The 25,212-nt window shown below is 39.4% G+C and overlaps 1 long non-coding RNA gene across 2 annotated transcripts in view; it reads right to left on the bottom strand.

The window, feature by feature from the left end:
• Positions 1–752: 752 nt before the first annotated feature.
• Positions 753–25,212, bottom strand: part of LOC129486742 (uncharacterized) — a 77,859-nt gene continuing 53,399 nt past the window's right edge. The window contains exons 3-4 of one of the 2 annotated variants that reach the window (XR_008659066.2): positions 6,438–6,777; positions 753–3,381 (exon numbers count right to left, since the gene is read on the bottom strand). This is a non-coding gene — a long non-coding RNA (uncharacterized lncRNA). The remainder of the gene's footprint in view (positions 3,382–6,437; positions 6,778–25,212) is intronic. The other variant, XR_010121943.1, reaches the window with a different exon arrangement.

Genomic DNA, 25,212 nt, shown 5'->3' with positions numbered 1-25,212 from the left:
AGCTTACTCTACCCCAGACTGTGCTACATTCCACAAGGATAGACCTTACCTGGAAAGCATTGTTTGTTCTTCCTCACCTGTCTTGTTGCAGTTAAAGTTTCTGTGATGCTAAATCTGTTCATGCAAAATCATTTATGACCCCTTATTTTTCACACTTGATCTTAGCCAAAAGGGTGAGAAGCAATACCTCTTACATTTTAAGCAAATGAATGTGATAGGACAACAGCTTTTTTAAGTTATTGACCAACTTTTTTCTCCAAAATTTATCTTTTATCCCTCTCTTCCACCCTCTGCTTCCAGTCATGCAGCTAAAGTTTTGTACATTCATTACCTAAGGAAATGGCTATTATAGGGCAGAAAACTGGGGGAGAAATCAACCGTTTTGGCTGTGGTTTTTAAAAGCCTATCCCCTCAAAGAAAGGGTGAAGACTCTGGGCATAACCCCAATTATAGAAAAAGCTTATGAGAAATTAGGGACCTAATTTCTTTATTCGGTAGGAAAAGGATTCCTGGACTGGGAATGCCTCCAGTAATGTCAGGAAACATAAAATGACTGAGATTAATTTTTTGCCACCTTAGATGTAAATGAAAAATTAAAAATAAAAATTAGATTCAATGATAGAAAAATAAAGAGAATTAATTCGTCTTGCCTGATTGTATTTGTGGATGAATATTGGAATCCGTTGTATTGATTCATGCTAAAGGTTCACAGTCTTTTCCAGATAAGTTTGAAACTCAACAGTGACTTTTAATATTATGTTAATTCATTCCACAAATATTTATTGAACATCCATGATGTGCTAGGTAAATGGCAGAGGGTAGTACCACAGTGTCAAGCAAGAATAAACACAGTTCTTGCTTACTAAACTTTATTTTCAAGACAGAAAGTCAATAATCAAATAATTACACAAATGCTTGTGAAATTACAAGTGTGAAAACTGTCACCGAGGAAAGATACATGAATTTAGGTGGCAAGGGGATCATCTGGGGGATCTGAGAAGTCTCCCTGAGAAGTGGCATTTAAACTGAGACCTGAAAATGAACAGGAGCTAAGTACGTAAAACAGAAGGGAAAGAACAAGCATTCTAGGCCAACAGACTCAGGATTTTAGCCCTTCATGTGGTGGCAGAGACACTAGATAAAAATTTAGGTTGGAGGGAGTGTGGAGAGAGACTCTTGCTCACAGCATGAGGGCAGCTTTTGCCATAAAAGGCATTCCTGAGCATGAAGGCATGTTCTGCACGTGGATGTGGCTTTTGCACGTCTTTTGTTATCTTTGTGCCTATCTCCCTGAGGCCTCAAAGGCTGAACTCTTCACCTTTCCCCAACTCTACTCCTGCTTCTGCATGTCCCATCTCAACAAATGATAGTTTCGTCTTTGCATTCTGTGCAAGCTAAACCCCTCCACATCATCCTTTCTGCTTCCTTCTTCCTCATCTGATCCATGTCCAATCCATCTCCAAGCTGTGTCAATTCTGTCTCATTAATATCTCTCACATCTGAGTCACTTCCCTCCATTCCCAATGCCACTCCCTTAGCTCAGAGTCCACACCACCCACCCTGACTTTATACATATATATATGGAGCTGCTTTAAATTGTTTTAAGAAGCTGCACCTTTCTCCCTCTTGAGGTTTTTATGCATATTTTCCCCTCTGTTCAAAATCGTCTTTCTCTCTATCCTCAGCTAGGGAATTCCTGTTCTTCATGCTGGATGCCTTTCTATAAAAACTCTCCCTGACCACCAGCCATAACCGCCATGGATATAAGGTTGGCTTTTCCTCCTTCATGTTCACTCTAAATACTTCATGTTTATCCCTACCAATTGTGCATCTGTTTAGACCTGAGCTGTGTAACATGGTGGCCACTAACCACTGTGGTGGCTACTGAGCAGTTGAAATGTGACTGAGATGAATTGAACGGTGCTGTACATGTAAAACAAACATCAGCTTTCAAAAACCTAGTATGTTGCCTAGTAATTTTTAAGTACTTGTTTACATGTACTTGTTTACGTGATAATATTTGGGATATACCCAGTCAAATAAAACATATTATTAAAATTAACCCCACTCATTGCTTTTTACTTTTCAAAGTGTGTCTAACTGAAAGTTTAAAGGTGTATCTATGGCTCGCATTTATGCCTTGCATTGTGTTCTTATTAGATGGTACTGCTCTAGACTCTAGGCAATTACAGCAGGGGTTGGAAAACTATGATGAATGGGCCACATCTAGTCTTGCCACCTGCTTTTTGAAATAAAGTTTTATTGGAACATAACCAGGCACATTTGTTTATATTCCTATGGCTACTTTCCCGTTACAATGGCACAGTTGCATAGCTGTGATAGAAACAATATGGTCCACAAGCCTAAAAGATTTACTGCTTGGCTCTTTGCAGAAAAGTTAGTTGACCTCTTTTCTAGGGGGTTGATGTTGTATTTTGTTTTTCATTGTGTCTCCAAATCATGGCACAGAACCTGACACCTAATAAGCACACAATAAATATTTACAATATTGGCTGACTGAATAAATTTCTAATTGATATATGTTATTGAGTAAATATAAACTGAGAAAGATATTGCCAGGACCATCACTAAAATTAGTTTATGACCCACAGCTATGGTGACCATGGGATCAAAATTAAAAATTGAAGTACAACCTGACAAGTAGGTATATACTTGGATAATCTTCCTACGCAACATTTAAAATGGAGACCATCCAAGCCAGAATGGGTGGTTCTCATTCTCATCACCATGGAATATCTTGATTTTGGAATAAAGAAAGATATTTTAATTATGCTTGAAACAGGATAGAGTGTTGTATGAATTAGGAAACTTATCTCGTATGTTGGATATTTGGAGTAAGGGTTTATGTCATAATAACCTCCACCGTCCCTTATGGTAGTAAATCCCATGGAAGTCTGGATCTGGTTGGTGTACATGAGAATGAATTCTTATATGTTAAAAATGGGGCTGAGAATGAGTGTTGGAATAGAATTAAGCACATCTTCACACTTTGATCCAAATATACTCCTGTCATTTGCTCTCTGCTCACAAATCTGCAGCTGTTAGAAGACATGAAATAATTTTCTTTTGCTTTTCTCTGTCAAATTGTTGATGAACATGATTTCACATAATTGAAACAGCCAGAGTTACCATAGATGAGAATTGAATTTCAGGTCTTGGTTATGCAACATTATCTTCTCTCATAAGAAGCAGTCATTTAAAAAAATATATAACCTTTCTTAGTATTGCATGGGATCTTTTCTTTTTTTAGTAATTAAAGCTGTAGAAGCAGCTAGATGTCCTTATTTCAACAGGTAGATTCCACAGGGCTTTTCTGAAGAAACCATGTGAGGCAGAGCGTTTTCCTTTATTGAAGTCAATCTGGGAAGCAAACAAGAAAAGGAAAAAAGTAATATTCATATGTGATCAGTATAGAAAGAGAACAATTAAGTATCTGGTGATTTTTGCTTTAGGCTGGTTCAAAGAAATGAAGGATTATAAAGTTGATAAGATCACAGAGTGAGTGATCACCCACCCATCCACTGTCTATCCATTTCCCAACAGTTACTTATTAAATTTGTTAAATTACATTTCTTAAATTACTATTTGTCCAGCTCTGTGGTAGATGTTGTGAAAGACACAAGGGAAACAAAAGACAATCTTTACTCTTGAAGATTCACAAAACGTTAAAACTGAAGGTAGTTTAAAAAATGATATTATTGTAATTCTATGTTCTCTTTTCAAGACACAGTGTTAGGTACCTTACCTCAGGTAATATTTAAAAATTTATGTGGTGGGCCACAGGGCTCTAATTCCTAGTCCAATAAGTTTTCTACTACATTTATTGGGTAAGACAGATATATTTGTCTGCCTAAAAGGTTGGAAAATAATTAATCCCAAGTTATTATGTAAGCAAGTGTGGGATCATCCTGTATGCCTGATCTGTGGGACATCCAAGAATATTCACCATTGAGCAAGAGAATTCAAGCAAGGTTTAAGGGCAGAGGTGAGCCTGGAGCTGTACTTTAAGGAAATACAGAGCCTGAGGTCGTAAATGCTGGAAAGAAGACATTTTAGTTGTGGCAAACAAAATAAATAAATGCAGGGCAACAGAACTAAGCAGACATTAGAGATACAGAAAAAGAGATACAATCAGGCTAAAAAAAAATCAACAAAAGTAGTGAAGATGGCCCTGAGTTGCACAGAGAGCCTCTGTGGAAGAGGTGGAGGAACTAGGTTGGGTCAGTGAGGTGAGAGCAGTTGATGTAAGAAAGCTGAATGCCTGCTGGAAATTTTTTTCTATGAGTAAGAGACTAAGTGTAAGCCAAGCTTTTGGAAGATTTATACATTGCACTCCCACTCTAGAGAAAGACAAAACATTCCTCAAGGACCCAGAAAGAAACCCAAAAGGAAAGAAAATCATCCTGGCAAATTAAATAGGGCAGTAAGTCTATCAGATTTCCTTTTCCATCTCTATATTGCACACCACTTCACGGTGTTTCACCAAAATTTACAAGTTTGGTGGGAAAATCTAAGTGGGAATATTTGGAGAAAACCCACAGAGAACTGATAATATTAAGGATATACACACACTTACTTTCAGAGATAGTCAATTTCGATTCCACTGGGGTTTGGATTTTTTTAAGGTTTTGATATATAGCTTAAATTATTGCTTATATAGGATGAAGTACATGCTTAAATGCTATGTTGTCACTGTAATATCTACAAATCACTCAGCACACCATCACTGACAGTAAATATTTTATATCTCATTGAAAAATAATAATATCCTTATAAAATATCAAAATCATAATCCTTTTAGGCTCTTCCCCAAATCCTCCCTTGAGAGGCTTAAAAAGTAATCATCCTTAACGCTTCATCATACAAACTTGCCAGTGAAATTTCAGTGAATAGTTGTTTTGAGTTTGAATTTTAAGTTCCTTGAATTTGGGGTATGAAATTCTGTTCTCCACATCACCATTGCTGTGCATGTGGAATTAGTGTGAAAAAAGAATCTATAGACATCTACTTTCATTTATTTTGGTTTTTCTTATAATGTAAGTAGGAAACTTATATCTACATAAACGGTGCCAAATTACAGCTGTTTCTCTAACTCCATTTTTCTGCGAAAGATTACTGGTTTCTGCGACCAGGCTCTTTCAACTGCACAACAGTTGCTGCCTTTATTTGCATAATTAACTTGCCTGGTGGTGGAGGGAGATGATGTGAGCAGAGGCGAGTACAGGCACTCACTGTTTGTTGCAACTGACACAGTGAAACTGCAAGGTGTAAGCAGGGTTGTGATTCATCCCCTATCTCCTGCAGCTTGGCTTGAGTAACTGACAGCCTTAACACCTCTTTAAGCATTCTTCCTTGTTCTTTTTCAAGGACCTGATAGTCTATTGAGAAAAAGAGATGCAAACAAAGTGTACAATGGAAGAAATGCTACAAAGTAGACAAAGTCATGCAGGATTTGCCCCTTTTCCGAAGTTGATAGAGAAGGTTGACTACTCATTGTGGTTTGTGTTGTGCATTCTTCTGAGAATAAGCAAACATCTTTTTGTTGGCCTGTGGTTGTGGGGTTACTATCATTCTTGTCATCTTCAAATATAGGTAAGACATTCTGGACAGATGATGTTATGGCTAACAAGAGAGACAATTTTTACATGCTCATAAGTAACGTGGCCAACAGTGTGGGAACGTGGGCATTCGCTTTTTTGGTAGTAGGATGTATTAGAGGACATCAGTAGACTCTGAAAACAACTTGGAAATATGCTCTGTGAAGGCTTTGTACATCTTATTCATTACTATCACTAATGCCTAGAATGAAACCTGAATAAATGAATAAACGTCAAATCTTTAAAATTTTGCATATGCTTAGATGCACAAATCCTAAGTATTGGAAGTCATCATGAATCTACTATTAAAATTTAGCTGTGGGAATACACATTATATTATTATTTATAATACTAAATGCTTGAAATGTCTCATTTAGTTTTATCAATGTGGGATTGAGTAAAAATTATATAACATCTCTACTGTGGATTATTAGGCAGCCATGAATGCTGATGTTGCATAAAAATATATAAAGGATACAGAAAGATGCATGCGACTATTTTTATGAGTAGGTTGTAAAACAGTGCACAGAGTATTAATCCATTGTTATAAAATGATAAAATAAAAAATTTTTCAAAGGTTGTCAAAGAAGGAACTTTATCAGAGACTCAGGCACAGTCTCAAAGAACAAAAACTCTGAAATTTTAGTGACTTAAAATAACAATACTTGTGCTATATGGCTATTGTGAATCAGCAGGGAACCTTTGCTCATCAGTCGCTCAGGATCCCAGGCTGAAGATAGCGTTGAAACAAATGGTGTTCACAATGTCATATAGAAAGGAGCCCTGGAAGGTTTCACACTGGGAATTAATGGCTCTTACTTGGAAGTAAAACGTTGCTTCTGCTCAAACTCATTGGTCAGATCCAGTCACATGGCCCATCCATGCAAAAGAGAGCAAGACATTATAATCCTCCATGTAATTGAGTATGAGAGAATTAGAAATATTTTGTGAGCAGTACTAAGGATACCACTTATGGTCATTGGTATTTAGCTCTCTCAGTGTGCATCCCTATGGAAACAACCCGAAAGTCTTATCCAGTCTTACAGAATAAACTTATCCAGTTTTATGGCATAAAACTCTTATGTCTGTGGTTTCTGGGTGGTAACCAAATGATCTCTTTATCAGGTCTGAATGTGGCTCCTTTTGGTTATAAAATCAACTGAAAAAAAAAAAAAAACAAAAAAGATTATCTCTTTCCCCTGACACTACAAAATAGCAGAATGGGGAGAAGTGTCTATAATATTGCCAAGGCTAGTTCGTATAAATTCTGATATTTTACTGCCAATCCCCATTCCCTGGGATGAGGAAAGCTCTTAATTAGGTTCTGATTTGGCTCCTGGGGAGGGGTTCTCCAGTCCATGGCCCTTAATTTTGTTCTTTGGAGGTTCTTCCTTTTCTATTGTTGCCTTGGCTACATCTGCAGAGTGCATTATAGAATGTACACACCTTCAAGGATGAGAAGCTTTCTTCGTCTGATACTTGCTCATAGAAGTTCACATACTTAACCATGTTAATGTTTTTGTCTTTACACAAAAGTTTTAGAAGGTTCATTATTTCTTTGCTGTACAAGTTTCTCAAAAAAGTAATCAGCTTCTTTTTATAGTTGATTATGGTCAACTTTTTGTGCCAATAGCCCCATACACAGCTTTTTTGCTAAATGCTTCTATGTGTTTTCTCTGAACTGTAGATATCTTAAGCCAACTAAGCTTCAGTAGAAGAGCCACAGCTTCAGTCTTTACAAAAAAATTGGGTCATTTTGTCCATATGAAAGACTAACTGGGTTGTTATGTTAACCCATTCAGAAGTTTAACAACTTGTGTGGAAACCATACCCTTGATTTATTCCTTGATGCAAGACTGTGTTCTTATCAGTCTGTCTCTAATTAGTGATAAGAAACAATTGCCTTGTCCAATTCTCCAAGTCTTCAAATTTTCTTGACCATCTCTGTTATCTTTCATACTTGCTTGCTTGTTAATTCTGTTTTTAGCTCATTGTTTTATTGTAGTATTTTGTCAAATGAAGCCAACAGTGATTGACACTTGCTAGAAGTTCTATTTTTCAATCATTTCGCCTATAGCTACAAGTTCACAAAGGACATTACCTTCCTTTTAAGTTTTCACAGGTGACAATTTTACAAAATAGCTCATTTGTGCATAACATAGATTGCTGTCATTCCAGCTGAAACCAAAGATTCGTTGCTGCCCGCCACCTGATCACTGAGCCAATGCCACAGACTTTATGTTTTTAATATTGATGTATTACTCCAATTCTTTTTTTAAAAAGATGCTTTAAAAAATTGGCCAGAATAAGAGAAATCTAGTTTTCAGTTTTGTAGACCCCTGAAACTTGATTGTTATGAAGTGATTTTGTCCCAGGCAACTGGAATACACATTCAAACTTCTAAGAGATTACAGAAAAAAGTGCTTATTTGTTTATTTAAAATTGAAAGTCCACCTAAATGACTAGAATATCTGTATTTTCTAACTAGAACACATTCCATGGGTCAATGGATTCCAGAAACCAGTGTTTTAGTCTGAATGTTTCTTCTTTTTGTTTTCTTATTTTTTATTTTTGGAGATACAGTCTTGCTCTGTAACCTAGGCTGGAGTGCAGTGGTACAATAATGGCTTACTGAGACTGGAACTCCTGGGTTAAAGCAAATCTTCAGACTCAGCCTCCCAAGTAGCTAGGACTACAGGCATGCACCACCATGCCTAGCTAATTTTCTAATTTTTGTAAAGATGGAGTCTCACCAAGTTGCCCAGGCTGGTCTTGAATTCCTGGCCTGAAGAAATCCTCTTACCTTGGCCTCCCAAAGTGCTGGGATTTCAGATGTGAGTCACTGAACCCAGCCTGATTCCTTCTTGATGACTTTTAATGAATTCCTTGATCATGAGTGGATACTATTGTGGGATAATTCACTTAATCTTTGTAGAATCTTGACCTCCCTTTCAGTACCATAGAGCTCAGCTTTCATTGACCAGGAGACTTTTTGTTGTTGTTGTTGAGATGGAGTTTTGCTCTGACTTCCAGGCTGGAGGGCAGTGGCAGGATCTCGGCTCACTGCAACCTCTGCCTCCCGGGTTTAAGCGATTCTGCTGCCTCAGCCTCCTGAGAAGCTGGGACTACAGGTGTGTGCCACCACGCCCAGCTAATTTTTTGTATTTTTAGTAAAGATGGGGTTTCACCGTGTTAGCCAGGATAGTCTTGAACTCCTGACCTCGTGATCTGCCCACCTCGGCCTCCCAAAGTGCAAGACTTTCTTTTGGATAGGGTTGTCTTATTGCATCTCATTTTCTAGGGGGGCAGAGAAAGATAACAAATGATGAACATGAAGAAATGCTTTTTGGGCCAGGTGCAGTGGTTTACACCTGTAATCCCAGCACTTGGGGAGGCTGAGGCAGGCGGATTACTTGAGGCCAGGAGTTTGAGGCCAGCATAGGCAACATGGCGGAACCCAGTCTCTAGTAAAAATACAAAACTTAGCGAGGCATGATGGCGCATGACTGTAGTTTCAGCTACTAGAAAAGCTGAGCCATGGGAATTGCTTGAACCTGAGAGGTGGAGGTTGCAGTGAGCCGAGATTGCACTACTGCACTCCAGCCTGGATGACAGAGCAAGACGGTCTCAATTAAAAATAAAAAATGACAGTTTTCATATAATGTGTTTTTACAATAATAAAACTGGGTAATGGTATATAGTGAAAATTGGAGGAGAGAATGGAAGAAAATGTTTTTGCTGGAATGGCCAGTAAAACCATTCTAAGGTGGGGACAATTTGAGCTGAGACTCACAAGAAGGGAAGAGGCAATCATAGAAGATCTGAGGAAAGAGCATTCTATGCAGAAGGAACAGCAGGTGAAAAAGGCCAGAGTTGTGAAGGAGCTCAGTGTATTGGAAGGATAGAAAGAAGGCCAGGGAGTTGGGAGAATGGTCAGGAGAGAAGTATGTGGTCATGTCTGAGAGGCTGGCAAGGAGTACATTGTGTACGGTTTTGCTGCTCATGTTGGGAAGTTTCTGTTTTACTCGAACCCAGTGGAACTATTGAAAGCTTTTAAGCAACGGATCGATTTGATCTGTTTTATTCTTTCAAAAGATCACTCTGGCTGGCTACTGCATGGAGAATGAATTCTGGCAGGGGAAGAGTGGAAGCAGCCCATTGCAGCCCAGCTGTGAGATACTAGTCATTTGGATTGGGGTTGTAGCAATAGAGATGGTGATAAGTGGTGGGATCGTGAATGTATTTTGGAAATAAGAGTAGACAAGATTTGCAGATAGATTAGATGAGAGATGTGAAGAAAAGTGAGAAAATAAGGGTTATTGCTAGTGTTTTGGCTCAAGAAACTTGATTGGTGGTAATACCAGCAACTGAGAGATGGGGAAGACGGCTGTGGGTAAATCAAGAATTTTATTTTGGAAATACTAAATTAGAGATGTCTATTAGACAGCTCAGAGGTGATGTCAAGTAGGCAGTTGGGTATATAAATCTCGAGCCCAGGGGAGTGGTAAGAGCTGGAGATAGAGATTTATGAGTCATCAGTACAAAAATGTTATTTTAAGCCATAGAAGAGGATGAGATCACCTAGAGAAGGAATTTGGAGAGAAAAGAGGGTGGAGGACAGAGTTAAGGGTTAGCAGAGGCGGAGGAACCAGAATGGAGTCCAAGAAGGCACAAGTTTCAGGTTAGAAGAAAATCAGGTGTGAGTAGCGTTGTGAACACCAAATGGAGATATTTTTGCAAGAAGAAAGCCATATGCTGAAAACTGACTAATGCTCTATCCCATTTCTGCTTTATATTTTTCCCAAACACCCACAATACCATGCCCCTCTCCTTAGCATTTGATTCTGCTAGAAAGGAGGTTAATTACAGAACAATAATTGTTTCTTTTTTTTTTTTTCTTTTTCGGTCTGCTATTTTAGGAAGTGGATAAAATGGCATTTTGACAGATCTGGAGGGTCTTGGATCTGCCTTTCAACATTGGCATTACTGATATTAGAGCACTACCCCTCACTAGCTGTGGGGATGTAGGAAGATTACTTAACCACTCAGAACCTTGGTTTCCTCATTTGTTATGTGAAGATGACATTATCAGATGACAGATTTATTGTGGGGATTCATTAATATAATGCATACAAAGTGGTAGCTCAGTGTGTGGCAGAAGGTAAGTAGATCACAAATGGTAGCTTTTATTATTTTTTTCCCAGATGATGATTGGCTAACTATGGAAATGGATCGCTATCAAGTAATCCTGGAAAGATGAGTAGGCAAGATTTGCAGATAGATTGGATGAGAGATGTGAAGAAAAGCGAGAAAATAAGGGTTATTCCTAGTGTTTTGGCCCTAAACATAGTTAATTGTTTAGAACTATGTTGGAGAGATAATATCTACATATTATTGCTGCAGGATAGAAGTCAAACAATCTATAAACAAAACCCTGCTATTGCCCCTGTGCCCTCTCACAAACACCCTATATCTTTTCTCTTTCAGAGACAGGATGTGTGAAACTCAGATCAGTGATGTTTTAAAGATGGAGCATCAGTGATAGAAACATACTTCTGTGCTTCTCTAGTGAAGAATGATCCAGGCCTGTCTTTGAAACTGAAGTTTCAGGCTGCCAGTGAGCAGATATAGTGAAGATAGAAATCCTTGCACAGCTGAAATGGGTGATGACTGCTGTAAAAATAAGCAGGAATTTCCCCACCTTGGGGCAGCTCACAAGCCTATCTTTCCCTCTGAAGCACAAGAGAGTGGGTCAGGGATGTAATTGAGCAAGTATCTCAGATTCATTTTCCAGGAAATGAAGCCGTTAGCCCTAGCTGCTCTGTGAGAGTTCTTTCTTAAACATGATGAGTCCTCTGAAAATGTTACAGTTCTGCTATGGTGCCTCTGTGCCAGCCACTTCTTTGTCTGTGGAGGGAGTTGGGTGGCTGTGGCTGCTCTGGAGTAAGGTAGGGGGTCATTGATGATGGAAATATATCAATCCCCTTCCTTCAAACTAATACCTCCATCTCTTCAAAGGCATCCATAAGGGTTTGGAAATTATACCCGTATAACATCCCTCACCAAACACACATACCTATTTTTCAGTTTAAATGGAACCTTTAATTTAGTTTTCCCTTGAGGAGAGTTATCGCTTTGGCCTAATTATCGAAAAAAAAGTAGCAGATTGCATTATTGAATCCTGAATCTTGACTGCATTATTTACGATCTCTGTGCAATCGATAAAGTTGGTTTATCTCTCTAATCCTCAGTTTCCTCATCTATAAAATGGAACTAATAACTGTTGCATAGCATACTGTATAGACTAGTACATTAATTCATACAAAGGACTACTTAGCATTATCAACTTAGTACCATTAGCTCCTTAGTAAATATTTGTATTAGGGTTCTCTAGAGGGACAGAACTAATGGAATATATATATATATATATATATATATATATATATATATATATACTCATATATATATATATACTCATATATATATAAACTCATATATATATATATATATGAGTTTATTAAGTATTAACTCATATGATCACAAGCCCCACTATAGGCTATCTGAAGGCTGAGGAGAAAGGAGAGCCAGCCCAAGTATCAAAACTGAAGAACTTCGAGTCTGGTCTTCGAGGGCAGGAAGAATCCAGCACAGGAGAAAGATGTAGGCTGGGAAGCTAGGCCAGTCTCTCTTTTCACATTTTTCTGCCTGCTTTTTATTCTAGATTCTATGGCAGGTGATTAGGTGGTGCCTGCCATTAAGGGTGGGTCTGCCTTTCCCAGCCCACTGACTCAAATGTTAATCTCCTTTGGCAACAGTCTCACAGACACACCCAGGAACAATATTTTGTATCCTTCAATCCAATCAACTTGACACTCAGTGTTAACCATCACAATATTGTTGGATTGTTTGAGCTGAGGGGTTCGAGGTTGCAGCAAGCCATGGTTGTCCCACTGCACTCTAGCCTGGGAAACAGAGCAAGATCCTGAATCTAAAATAAACAAACAAACAATAAGTAAGTAAATAAAAGTTGAAATATTTTATCTGTTATGCAGGAACACAAAGAAGCTCGTTTTTAGGAGGCATTTTCATATTGTTGTTTTCACCAGTGTTATTTTATAGATCATTGGTGGTTTTAAAACTCTATTCCATCCTCTCTGATGTTTTAAAAAAAGAAATACCATGTTAGGAGGATCTAGCAATCTAGCTGTATGATATAATAGAGGATAATGACACCTCCTCTAGTTTTATATTTATGAGAACATCTAACACATCAAACAAAGTGTCAACACAGAGCTGGAGTCATTTAACTGCGTATGTTTATCTTTAGGGTGTTTTCGGCTCTGTATAATAGGAAACAGTGACAGAAACTGGCTTAAATAATAAGAAATTGTATGGCAGCACCCTCAAAGTCCAGAGGTAGGATTGCTCAGCCATATTCCAAAGTGCCCGTTGTTTTTTCATCTACACCATCCCTTCCTCAGAGGCTTGTGCTTGACTTTAGCCTTCTCCCTCTAGTCGCAAAATGAATATTAGAGCCCCAGGCATCATGTTCAGACATGATTTTATCTAGAGAAAGAAGAAGGGCCATGTTTTCCTTAGGTCTCTTTCCTATAGGAGCCTACTGATGACCAGAAGAAATTGCTGGCATTTGTCAACCTTCTGAACAATTCCTACAATTTTCATTCATAGGGCAGCTTCCTTAGGATGTAAATGGTCTCAAGGCTTCAGCACACAATCGTTTAACAACATGTCAGCCCAGCACACTGAGGCCCTCTCTCTCCTTTGTCCCTACTTTTTCCATGTAGGTAATTAGACATTTCAAAATGTGTTACTTGCAGAACTCATCCCTGCTTCCATTTTTTTTAAATCAATTTTAGTTATCTGTCACAAGAAACAGAAAACAACTCTGGCTGATTTAAACAAGATATACATTTATTTCAAATGTACTAAACTAGTTCCAGAATGATCTTGAATTTTCTTCTGCTAGACAAGACGTTATTGGGACAATTGGCAAATTCAGAATAAGGTCTGCAGATCAGATCATAGTATTGTATGTAATCTGATTTTGAAAAGTAGGCTGTGATTGTGTAAGATAATTACTTTTTGGTAAAAACACAATGCCATTTTAGGGAAAAAGCATCACGTCTGCAATTTACTATTAAACAGTTTAGAAAAACTACACAGAGAGAAAGAGAGGGAGAGAGGAGAGGGAGAAAGACGGGGAGAGAGGAGAGGGAGAAGGAGGGGGAGAGGGAAGAAAGAGGAGGACAAGGAGGAGGTCAGTGTAGAAAAATATTAACATTAGAAATCTGGCCAAAGAGATACCCAGGAATTCTTTGAATTAGTCTTGCAACTTTTGTATAAGTTTAACTTACGTCCAAATTTAAAAAAATGTTTAGTGATACAAAAAGATGAAAAGTAAGATTGCAGTGAGGCAAAAACTTGCTTTAACACCCCTTTAATACACCTCTAAAGACAATGAGGAGGATACTTAGTGAACAGCTTAAGAGCAGACTAGATTGCAAGAGATCCTGGCTGAAAGATTCCAGAACAGGAAACCATGTTCCAATTCACACCACAGAGCTGAACCCCATGGGTAGTACTGCCACCACTATGATGTGCCACACATTGCAGCTTACCCTGCTGCTGTAGCTGGCACTCCACACTTTATACCACCACCAGCACAGTTGCTGTGGCTGCTCTGGATGATTCATCTTTTTATAACCACCACCCATGCCATAGACTTATCTCTAGGACCTCTGCTTTTTAGATTCACGTTAAATTCAAGGTCCAGGTGCAGAAATCAGATTGATAGAACCCAAGTTGTGGGGCTACCTCGAGGTGCAAGGGAAGGCTAGTAAAATGACTATCAGACATTTTCAGTCTCCACAGGGACACACAAACTGTGCTTTGCCCACAAAGGGAGGGATTCTCCAAGGAGGAATGGGTTTCAGATATTATGTAAGAATGACACATGAATGACAAGTATGACACATGAATGACAAATGTTCGTTACAGCATAGTGTTTGCAGTTCTCTCCCTCAGGATGTCATAATACACTCTAGGCCTTGCTCTGTTGAAGGCAGAAGTGAAGGAAAATGCATTTCCCTCAATCTGAGAGGAATAAAGTATTTACAGATGTTTGGTCTTACTTTTACATATACTCATAGTGGGGTTAATGGAAGAAATTATTCCTGATGAGGTTTAACCACTTCTGACATTACCCGGAAAATGGGAACCCTTTGTTTTCAATTGGATTAATTTTATTCAGAATATCCCTTATTCTGGACATTGATATCTTGTTTTGTTTTCTCCCACACTTTTAAAGGTTTTTTCCTCTTGTATTTCTTTTTGTAAAAACCATTATTTTACATGAGGTTGACGTTTTTTGTTTCGGAAGATTTTCAACTCTTATTTTTCAAAAAGAAAACCCAGCCCTCAGCTCTGGTACAGTACCTAGTGCATAGCAGGGACTCACAAACTTTTGCTTTTTATTCAAATCTTATTTTGTTATATAATGTAAATATAATTATTTAACATTGAGGTCCTACTCTGGCCCAGAAGTATAAATGCTGTTTGTGGTTAGGCATTAAGAATACTTTTTTTTTTTTTTTTGCCCTTGGTATCTCATTGAAAAAGGAAGGCTCATACTTCAGCTAAGGAAAAAGCATCTGTGTCATAATTCTTAAGAACATAGTATTTTATTTTTATTAATGTTTGCCATAAAAATGATTAGAGGAAAAAAGCGAGATACGAAAAATTGTATTCTGAAAGTATTTGACATCTGGTTGGAATTGTTATATTATTTGATTGTCAAAAGTTTCTTCTGAGAGGTTGAGGGAATTTTAACATTTCATTTGACAGTGAGATCTGAAATGAATTTAACTGCCTTCAGTAGTGCTGGCCTGCTCCTGAGAGAGAGATGATTGAGAGGAAGGAAGTAGAGAGGAGGAATAAGCCTTTACTCACACTCCTTTAGGACTGATTCAGGTGGACAGCCTGAATTATGGGATTTATTGGCAGCAAGTAAGTATTGTCTGAGTGGATTACTGCAAAATACTCTAGCTGGGGATGGCTTTGAAAACCACTCATTAATTACAGATGGTACCCAGTATAGCAGCAGGAGTACCCTTGTGGGCTTTTGTCTAGGAGAAACCTGTTATCTCCGACCTCTTCCTTCATGGGTGACCCTTCTTACCCAAAGACCTCAACTGTTCATCAAAAACCTGCCACTCAGAACTGCATATCAATTATTAAACAATGTCCAATGCAGGACAGTGACTTTAAATTATCTTGGAAATGATAAAGACCAACATTCGTCTTTGTTAACATGCTGAGTGACTCTGTAGTCTCTAGTCACAGGTGAAAGGATCAGATTTGAGATTTCTAGACACCAGAATCACATTAGGGTTAAGCAAAACTCCATATTTTCCCAGAGAAAATTTAGCCAGAAATGTTGCTTATTTGAGATGAGAAGTAAGATGAAGTGTTCTAACATGGCGGAACTTGATAGGCAAATGAGCCCATCTAGGGACAGTGGGGATTGGTAATGTGGGTCTGTGGATGCCTGGAAGGCTCACAGAAAGACTTCAGGAATTCCTGAGTCTCTTCGAAGTGTAAGCAAAATTTTGTGTGTATTTTCTTATTTGCATGATATGGCTTGGCTGTGTCCCCACCCACATCTCATCTCGAATTGTAACTCTCACAATTCCCACATGTGGTGGAAGGAACCCAGTGGGAGGTGATCCGTTATGGGGGCAGGTCTTTCCAGTGCTGTTCTCATGATAGTGAATGAGTCTCACAATGTCTGATGGTTTTAAAAGCAGGAGTTTCTTTGCACAAGCTCTCTTTTTACCTGCTGCCTCCATGTAAGATGTGACTTGTTCCTCCTTGCCTTCCACCATGATTGTGAGACCTCCCCAGCTACATGGAACTGCGAGGCCAATTGAACTTCTTTCTTTTGTAAATTGTCCAGTCTCAGGTATGTCTTTATCAGCAGTGTGAAAATGGGCTAATACAGTGCATTTTTTTTTTGAAGCATGTCCATACTTTCCATTGGATTCTCAAAGGGATTCAGGACCTGGAAACTTTTTGAAATACTGCTCCTTAGTAAATGGCACAAATCTCTCTGAATCAAGGATGTCTCTAGCCTTAGGCAAAGCTAGGTTAAAGGACAGAACAGAGAGTCAGCCTCTGGAGTGCCCTCTACAAGGAAAAAGAAAACATTACTAGAGTAAGTTGATATGGTATAAATTCATCTCACTCCTACTGGACATTGCCCTTGAGTGAAATTAAAAACTGAAAAATTTTTGACATATCTTTTGAGCATTTTTGTAAAATACTCATGTAGATATGGCCAAAATTCTGGAATAAAATGGGACATATAGCCTTAGGTATCTTGAAGACCTCATTGGCTCTGTTTCTTAAAGGAGTCATATTTACAGAATTGCCATTGGCCAGGTGCGGTGGCTCACACCTGTAAGCCAAACAATTTGGGAGGCCCAAGCAGGTGGATCACTTGAAGTCAGGAGTTTGAGACCAGCCTGGTCAACATGGTGAAACCCTGTCTCTAGTAAAAAATACAAAAAAAAAAAAAAAAAAAATTAGCTGGGCATGGTGGCAGGCACCAGTAATCCCAGCTACTCGGGAGGCTGAGGCAGGACAATCGCTTGAACCCTGGAGGCAGAGGTTGGGAGGTTGCAGTGAGCCTAGATAGCACCATTGCACTCCAGCCTGTATGACAGAGTGAGATTCCATCTCGGAAAAAAAAAAAATTACAGTTGATTAGCCACAAATAATTTCTAAAATGTTTTTGCTCACATCTCTCATAAAAATAAAAGAATATCCATGTCCTATCTTATTTCTTATACCTGCCAGTACACCCACCAGTTTCCTCTTACAACTGTTTCATCCAGAATCCTTCACGTGGTTACCCTTCATGTTGTTACCCTTCACTTTCTCTATTCCAGGCCAGGTTGCTTATTTTCTTTTCTCTGGCCTTTTCCCTGTTGCTTTGCTCTTTATCGTGTAGATTGATTTAGTTGTTTTAGCTCAGTCCTTCCTTCTGTCTTCTGTTTCTGGATCTACCCCTCTCCTCTTATTTTCCAGAGGCTGCATCACAATATTGTAGTGACAAAGACCGCCTTTAAGAAGCAGAAGAGGTGAAGAAACCAGGGAAACAGGAAACACACAATCCTAAATCTTGTTTTGGGGCTGGGTGCGGTGGTTTATGCCTGTAATCCCAACATTTTGGGAGGTGGAGGCAGGTGGATCACCTGAGGTCAGGAGTTCGAGACCAGCCTGGCCAACATGGCCAAACCCCATCTCTTCTAAAAATACAAAAATTAGCCGGTGTGATGTACGTGCCTGTAGTCCCAGGTACTGCAGTGGCTGAGGGAGGAGAATCGCTTGAACCTGAAAGGCGGAGGTTGCAGTGAGCTGAGATGGCACCACTGCACTCCAGCCTGGCAACAGAGCAAGTTTCCATCTCAAAAAAAAAAGTGATTTATTTTATTTCTTAATTTTTAAACATATAATATGCCTTCTAGGTAGTTTTGTGATTTGGAAAACCACAAAAGAAAACTGAAATGTTTGATGCCTTCCAGAATTTTTTAGAAAAAGAATTCTGCTTCAAATAGTGGAAATACATTTATAAGTGAATCAGACTCTGGGTAGTTTTCGTTAATATAAAGTCAGTCTCCTCCCAGCTCCACTCACAGATGATAGGCTCGTATGAATCTTTCTACATGCATCGGATAGTATGCAAGATGATGGTGAAATGGAGATGAAAAGGCTCATCCCAGCTCTCAGGAACTGACTGTCTAGTGGACAGAGAGGTAAACAGATGATTACAGTATGTGAAGATAAATGCACCATGGTAGGTATGTATATTGGGCAATGGGAACTCATAGAAGTGTTAAATCAAGTTTAGCCTAAAGCTGCCTCCATATATATTTAAGTTCAGCCTAATGGTTTTACTGTACATTGTGACCCATAACCAGTGGAGGTATAAACAGACCGTAGCCTACACTTGTGCCAGTCATGGAGTTTTGGCCAATCAAATGTAGCCAACTGTTCAAACCGTGTTCAAATAAGGCAAGTGCTGAGCTGTAACCAATCCAGCTGTTTCTGTACCTCATTTCCGTTTTCTGTATGTCACCTTCCTTTTTCTGTCCATATGTCTTCTTCCATCACGTGGCTGCGCTGAAGTCTCTGAGCCTGTTCTGGCTCAGAAGGCTGCCCAATTTGCAAATCGTTTATTGCTCAATTAAACTCCTTTAAATTTAATTCAGCTGAAGTTTTTCTTTTACGAGAAGGAAGCATCCACATTTGCCTACAGGAGATGAGCCTTAAGCTAACTCAGAAAATGAGTAAGCCTTGGGCAAAGGTGAGAGCACAAGTCACACAGAGGTCACGCAGTGCACAAAAAAATAAAGGCATGAGATAGTATGAGAAGGTATGAAACATGGAGATGGGGGGGTGGGAATTAAAACGAAATGTGACTGGCTAGGTAGTTTGAGTTTACACAGTAAGGGATCTTTGTTTTCCCATGAGGTATTCTGAAACTTGGAATCACTCTTCTATTGCTACTACTGCTGTGGTTCTCAGCATGTCATGATGACTAACTGTGTAGGCTCAGAGGTCAGACTGCCTGAGTTCAAACCTTTCTCTTCTTGCTACTAGAGTGCCATTGCACAGTTTGTTTACCTGGCTTCAACCTTCATCAATTTCTTCTATAAAATGGGGATAGGCCGCCCTTTATGTTTTCTCTTCTATATAATGGGGATAGGCAGGGCTCGGTGGCTCGCGCCTGTAATCGTAGCGTTTTGGGAGGCCAGGGGGTGGCATGTTGGATCACTTGAGGTCAGGAGTTAGAGATTAGCCTGGCCAATATGGTGAAACTCCATCTCTACTAAAAACACAAAAATTAGCTGGGCATGGTGGTGCGTGCCTGTGGTCCCAGATACTCTGGAGGCTGAGGCAGGAAAATCGCTTGAATCTGGGAGGCAGAGGTTGCAGTGAGCCGAGATCACATCACTGCACTCCAGCCTAGGTGCAAGAGTGAGACTCCATCTCAAAAAAAAAAAAAAAAAGGTGTCGAGGGGGATAATATTGTACCCTTCACAGGATTGCAGTGAAGATTTAACCCATGTAAGACATTTAGAATTGTGCCTGACATAGGTATTACAGTGCAAAAACTATTAACTCTTATATGTGTCCCTTTCAAACATCAATAAAATGAATGTTCTGCAACATTTCAACTTTGATCTTCCAGCAACGTTGGCCTTGGGGGAAGATTAGTGGATCACACACATTTCTACATGTTGTAGGGTGAATAGTGTCAAGGTTTCTTTATTCTACCATATTTCCTTACTTGGAAAAGTCATGATACTCAGTATTTACATGTTATTAGTATCTGAAGATTGTTGATAATTAAACTGTTATCAAGCACAAACATCTTGGCATAAATGAAAGTATCAAAGCTGGGAGGACTGACCCAAAAAATGAGTCACAAACCTGGTAAGGTAAAAGCACAAAATGGAAAATGAAAGAACAAAAATTAAATTGGCCTGCAATACAATATATGGTTTAAACTTTGGTCACAATATAAATAATATGTTTATTGTTTATAAAAACACTTTCACATGATAGAGGTACAGATGGAGTATCTTTTATTGTTAAGCTTAAATCCAAGATAAGGAAACCAAGGTACAGATTAAGACAAATGTGACAACTTTTGTTTTATTGTCCCTCCCACGCCATCCTCCACACCCAGCTCTGTAATGTTGTTATTGAGAAGGAAAGAAAAGTCTGAAATCCACTTTGGGGAGTTGCATAACTTTTAGGAGAGCACTTGCTATATTCCTCAAGAAGTTATAGTCACTGGTAGTATCATTCACTGGCAGCGCCTGCTATCCAGGGTGGGGAGTTTGCTTGAGATATATGTATTATTCATAGTTACAGGCTAGCCTGTTATAACAAGACTTTAGAGTTGTTACCTCATGTTTATAGACACATAGCAACAACAAGGGACAGAGAAATGGACTTGGAATTTGTTCAGTGAATATTTTTATAGCCTATACTCTGTGTAGAGTCACCATGGAGTGACTCAAAGAGCTTACAGACAAATTGGGGGAGGTGAGAACTGCACATAGAAAAGGTTAAATAAAAACAAAACGAAGAGGAGAAGAAATAAGATAAATGAAAATATATTTTGGTACCATGATTGACTATCAAATAAGTGGAAATGACTGGCTGATAGAACATCTCGTAACCTCAATTCCCACTTGAAAATATGCACCCTGAATTCATGAGCCTGCCAATCCCTCCTGACTCAGCAAAGCCCTTATGAATAAGCATGTGGAAGGAAAAGAGAAAATGAAGACAGAACCAGGTAGAAACACCAGAGCAGAAGTTCTATGTGATCCGGGACAGAGCCTGAATTATTTGCTGAATCCCTAAAGCTTAGTATAATTCATTACTCTGTGTTCAATAAGTATTTTCTCAGCTAATGCATGAGTGGATGCATAGATGAAGGCCAGAGACTATCCTAGGACTGGAAAAGCACGTTATAACATGCTCCGAGGTGGTTGCAGCATCTTTTTTGTATGCTTGGCCTATGGTACATAATAGGTGTTCAGTAAATGTGGAAGGAAACAAGGAAGGAAGGAAAGAAGGAAGGAGGGAGGGAGGGAGGGAGGGAGGAAGGGAGGGAGTGAGGGAGAGAGGGAAGGAGGGAGGGAGGGAAGAAGGAAGGAAGAAAGAAAGGAAGGAAAGGAGGGAGGGAGAGAGGGAGGAAGGGAGGAAGGAAGGAAAGAAGGAAGCAAGGAAGGAAGGAAGGAAGGGAAGGAAGGAAGAGAGGGAGGGAGGAGGGAGAAAGGGAAGGGGGAAGGAAGGAAAGAAGGAAGGAATGAAGGAAGGAAAGGGAAGGGAAGAAAAGGAAGGAAGAGAGGGAGGGAGGAGGGAGGGAAGGGAGGGAGGAAGAAAGGAAGGAAGGAAAGAAGGAAGGAAGGAAGGAAAGAAGGAAGGAAGAGAAGGAGGAAGGAAGGAAGAGAGGGAGGGAGGAAAGAAAGGAGGAAGGAAGGAAGGGAGGGAGGGAAGGAGGGAGGGAGAGAAGGAAGGAAGAGAGGGAGGGAGGAGGGAGGGAGGGGGGAAGGAGGAAGGAAGGAAAGAAGAAAGGAAGGAAAGAAGAAATGAAGGAAGGAAGAGAGGGAGGGAGAGAGGGAGGAGGGAGGGAAAGGAGGAAGGGAGGGAGGAAGAAAGGAAGGAAGGAAGAGAAGAAGGAAGGAAGAGAGGGAGGGAGGAAGGAAGGAAGAGAGGGAGGGAGGAATGAAAGGAGGAAGGAAGGAAGGAAGGAAGGAAGGAAGGAAGGAAGGAAGGAAGGATAGTTAATATCATAGGACCATAGGTCTGAAAGAAAATTTGCGAGGTTATCAGTCATTCCCTTAATCCACAAGGAAAAGGTGTTAGTGAGTCTAATAGACAGAAGCAAAGGGCTAGAGTTTGAGAAAGGGTTCTGAACTGGAATCAGTTTAAATCCTGGCATTGCCAATTTCTCCTTCTGTGACTTTGTACAAGCTGTTCTACTAGTTAGGCCTCAGTTTTCTCATCTCTTCAAGGGGAGTAAGAAATTATTACGCTACAGAATTTTTATAAAGATTAAATAAGATAGTATATTAAAGCATGCACAATATCTCATAAATGCTTTTATAAAGAAAGAAATTCCAGCTAAGCATGGTAGCTCAAGCCCATAATCCTAGCTATTTGGGAAGCTGAAGTGGGAATATTCCTTGAGGACAGGAGTTGGAGCCAGCCTGGGCAACACAGTGAGACCTCATCTTTTTTTTTTTTTTTTTAAAAAAAAGAATGAATGAATGAAATTCCTAAAATATGTTGATCTGTTAAATGTTAATAACTCTGCAAAGGAAAGATTTTTCTCTGGAATCTTTTAGAAGGAGAATTGCTAACCAAAATTATAAGTGTCTTTTCTTAAAATTTAATTTATGGAAAACCCTAGTGATTTTGGTTGGTTGCATGTCTTAGAGGATTTTCCATACTAGGGCAAGTGCTTTAAATATAATGTAACATGATCGGGTAAATGATTTGGCAATAGGCTGTCATGTTGTGCCACAAAAATTCTTCAATATTTAATTAAAAACTCAAACAACTTAAAATTCAAGACATGTTAAGAACATTAATTGGGGGTATAGACTAGCTGTTGAAGGGCTGTGGCTGTCAATTCCAAAGCCTGGTTCATATTACTGGGAAGGGTTTAAACAAGTGGATCCAATTGCTGTAATAGACATCTATGGTTGCAGCAGAAAGTGCAGACATTAGTGTCCATTTTAATATACTGCCTCTTTCTGAGCTCCAGAATGGATCTTTTGGAGAGTCAGAATTGGAAGGAAATAAGAAGCTTGTCAGAGCTAACAGACCAAGACTCTCTGGGAAGTGCATGAAGGGTGGCTTGCAAACCTACAGTGGTTATAGCTGTGCAGAATGATATCTAAAGTTTTAGAAATACTAAATAAAATAAACTAGTCCTTTTGGTTTCTTATCCTATGTACAGTGCTAGCTCTGAGCTCAGGGACAAATCCACTGACAAGTGATTAATATAAAGAAGAAAAAAACCACTGAAATCCAGAGACATACAAAATTCTTCTTCTGCCTGTGTTTGGTCAAGAGTCACTTGGATAAGACACAGTCACTTGGATAAGACATGGCAATTGGGTCAAGTGTGGTCATGGCAAAAGTCGAGTTCCAGTTTATCTTATTCACCAGTGTGCTCTGTCATTTAAGGAATCCAGGAGGGAAGGGTGATTTGTTTTCTTAGATGCTGTCATTGTGAGCTAGGAATGGCAATTTCTTCCTCTCTCCTCATTAATGCAATTTGGTCAAGTCGCACACAAAAATACCTGGCTGACTTATCTCCAGGTCTCCCTCCATCTACTCTGATCATAAGTAACTCCAGCACTTAACTCTTAACAAAAATCAGAAAAATAGGAACAAAAAAAATTACAGCTGGCACAGTTCTTTACAATGATCCAATCATCAACCCCCACACCTAATTTTACAGAGGAAAAAGAGGAGGACTATAGAGAGGATGTAATCACATGATTGGCTTAAGAAGAGAACCCAAACTAGAACTCTAAACTTGACCACCAGGCCAAAGCACTTTCCAGCCTCCATAGCTTGAGAAGTAGGAGGCTCTGAATATGACAGGCTGAGTAGCAGGAAATAAAGGAGCCTAGGAAAAGCCTACATAGAGAAAGCCTGAACAAGGGACATTTTCATAAAGAGCAAAATTCTAAGACAGCAAATAAATTTGATGTGCATGAGTATAATGTGAAAATGAAAGGGTTCTGTAAATGTTGAAATGATATTAAAAGGAGAGAGCAGTGATGGCTCTCCAAGAAGATGAATGGACCATAGATTTGTCTTGATATTTCTTGTCCCAGAAAATTGATACGGTTTGGCTGTCCCCGCCGACACCCAAATCTCACCTTGAATTGTAATACTTCCCACATGTTAAGGGCAAGGCCAGGTGGAGATCATTGAATCACAGGGGCGGTTTCCCCCATACTGTTCTCGTGGTAGTGAATAAGTCTCACGAGATCTGATGGTTTTATAAACGAGAGTTTCTCTGCACAAGCATTCGTGCCAGCCGTCATGTAAGATGTGCCTTTGCCACTCCTTCACCTTCCGCCGTGATTGTGAGACTTCCCAGCCATGTGAAATTGTGAGTCCATTAAACCTCTTTTTCTTTATAAATTACCCAGCCTCAGGTATGTCTTTATTAGCAGCATGAGAACAGACTAATACAAAAATCTAACACAACTAGTTAGGGAGAAAAAAAGAGTTAAGGAGGGACATTTGAAAGTCTGTGGGGTCCTCCCCTCTCCATGAACTTGGTTCATTAGGAAACAGGCACCACTCTAGGGAGCAGTTAAGCTGGATCCAAAAATTCTGTTCTGCCTGCATAGGGCTTCTCAGATAGAAAGGGGAAAAAAAATCAGTGGAACTGAAAAGAAAATGACTATTTCAGTTTGTGCTTGTGAAGTATTGCTGAAGATTTCAACTATATGATAATAGTTTTGAATCATCTGGGACAGGCTGATCAGTTGCTACACCTGAAGCCTTCTGGTTGTCTATGAAACCTATCAAATCAAATAGCCAACAGGTCAGTCACCCTCTTAATGGGTCAATTCAATCCAAATGTTAACTGATGGAACATGATGAATATAGGCATTGTATTGCCTCGTCCTCAAATTCAGGGCAATGCCATCTTCTCATGGATGAATATCCCTGTGAATTATGGCATTTGGATGTGCTGATTCATGTTGTACACCCACCCAATGACTTTTTTTTTTTTGGATAAAGACTAAAATTCTGCAGCAAGCCAGTACTGAATGAGGAAGACCATTGGACTAGGTGGGTCCTAGACTAGACAAATCGTGGAAAAATGTACTTTGGAGTAGCTGAGCATGGTGGAGTGTGCTTGTAATCTCAGCTCCTTGGAAGGTTGAGGCAACAGGATTGCTTAAGGCCAGGAGTTTGAGACCAGCCTGGTCAACAAGGTGAGACTCTGTCTCAA

This window comes from Symphalangus syndactylus, chromosome 7, assembly GCF_028878055.3.
Source record: "Symphalangus syndactylus isolate Jambi chromosome 7, NHGRI_mSymSyn1-v2.1_pri, whole genome shotgun sequence".
In the NCBI taxonomy this organism is placed as follows: Eukaryota; Metazoa; Chordata; class Mammalia; order Primates; family Hylobatidae; genus Symphalangus; species Symphalangus syndactylus.
This window is presented reverse-complemented; position numbering and strand designations above follow the sequence as displayed.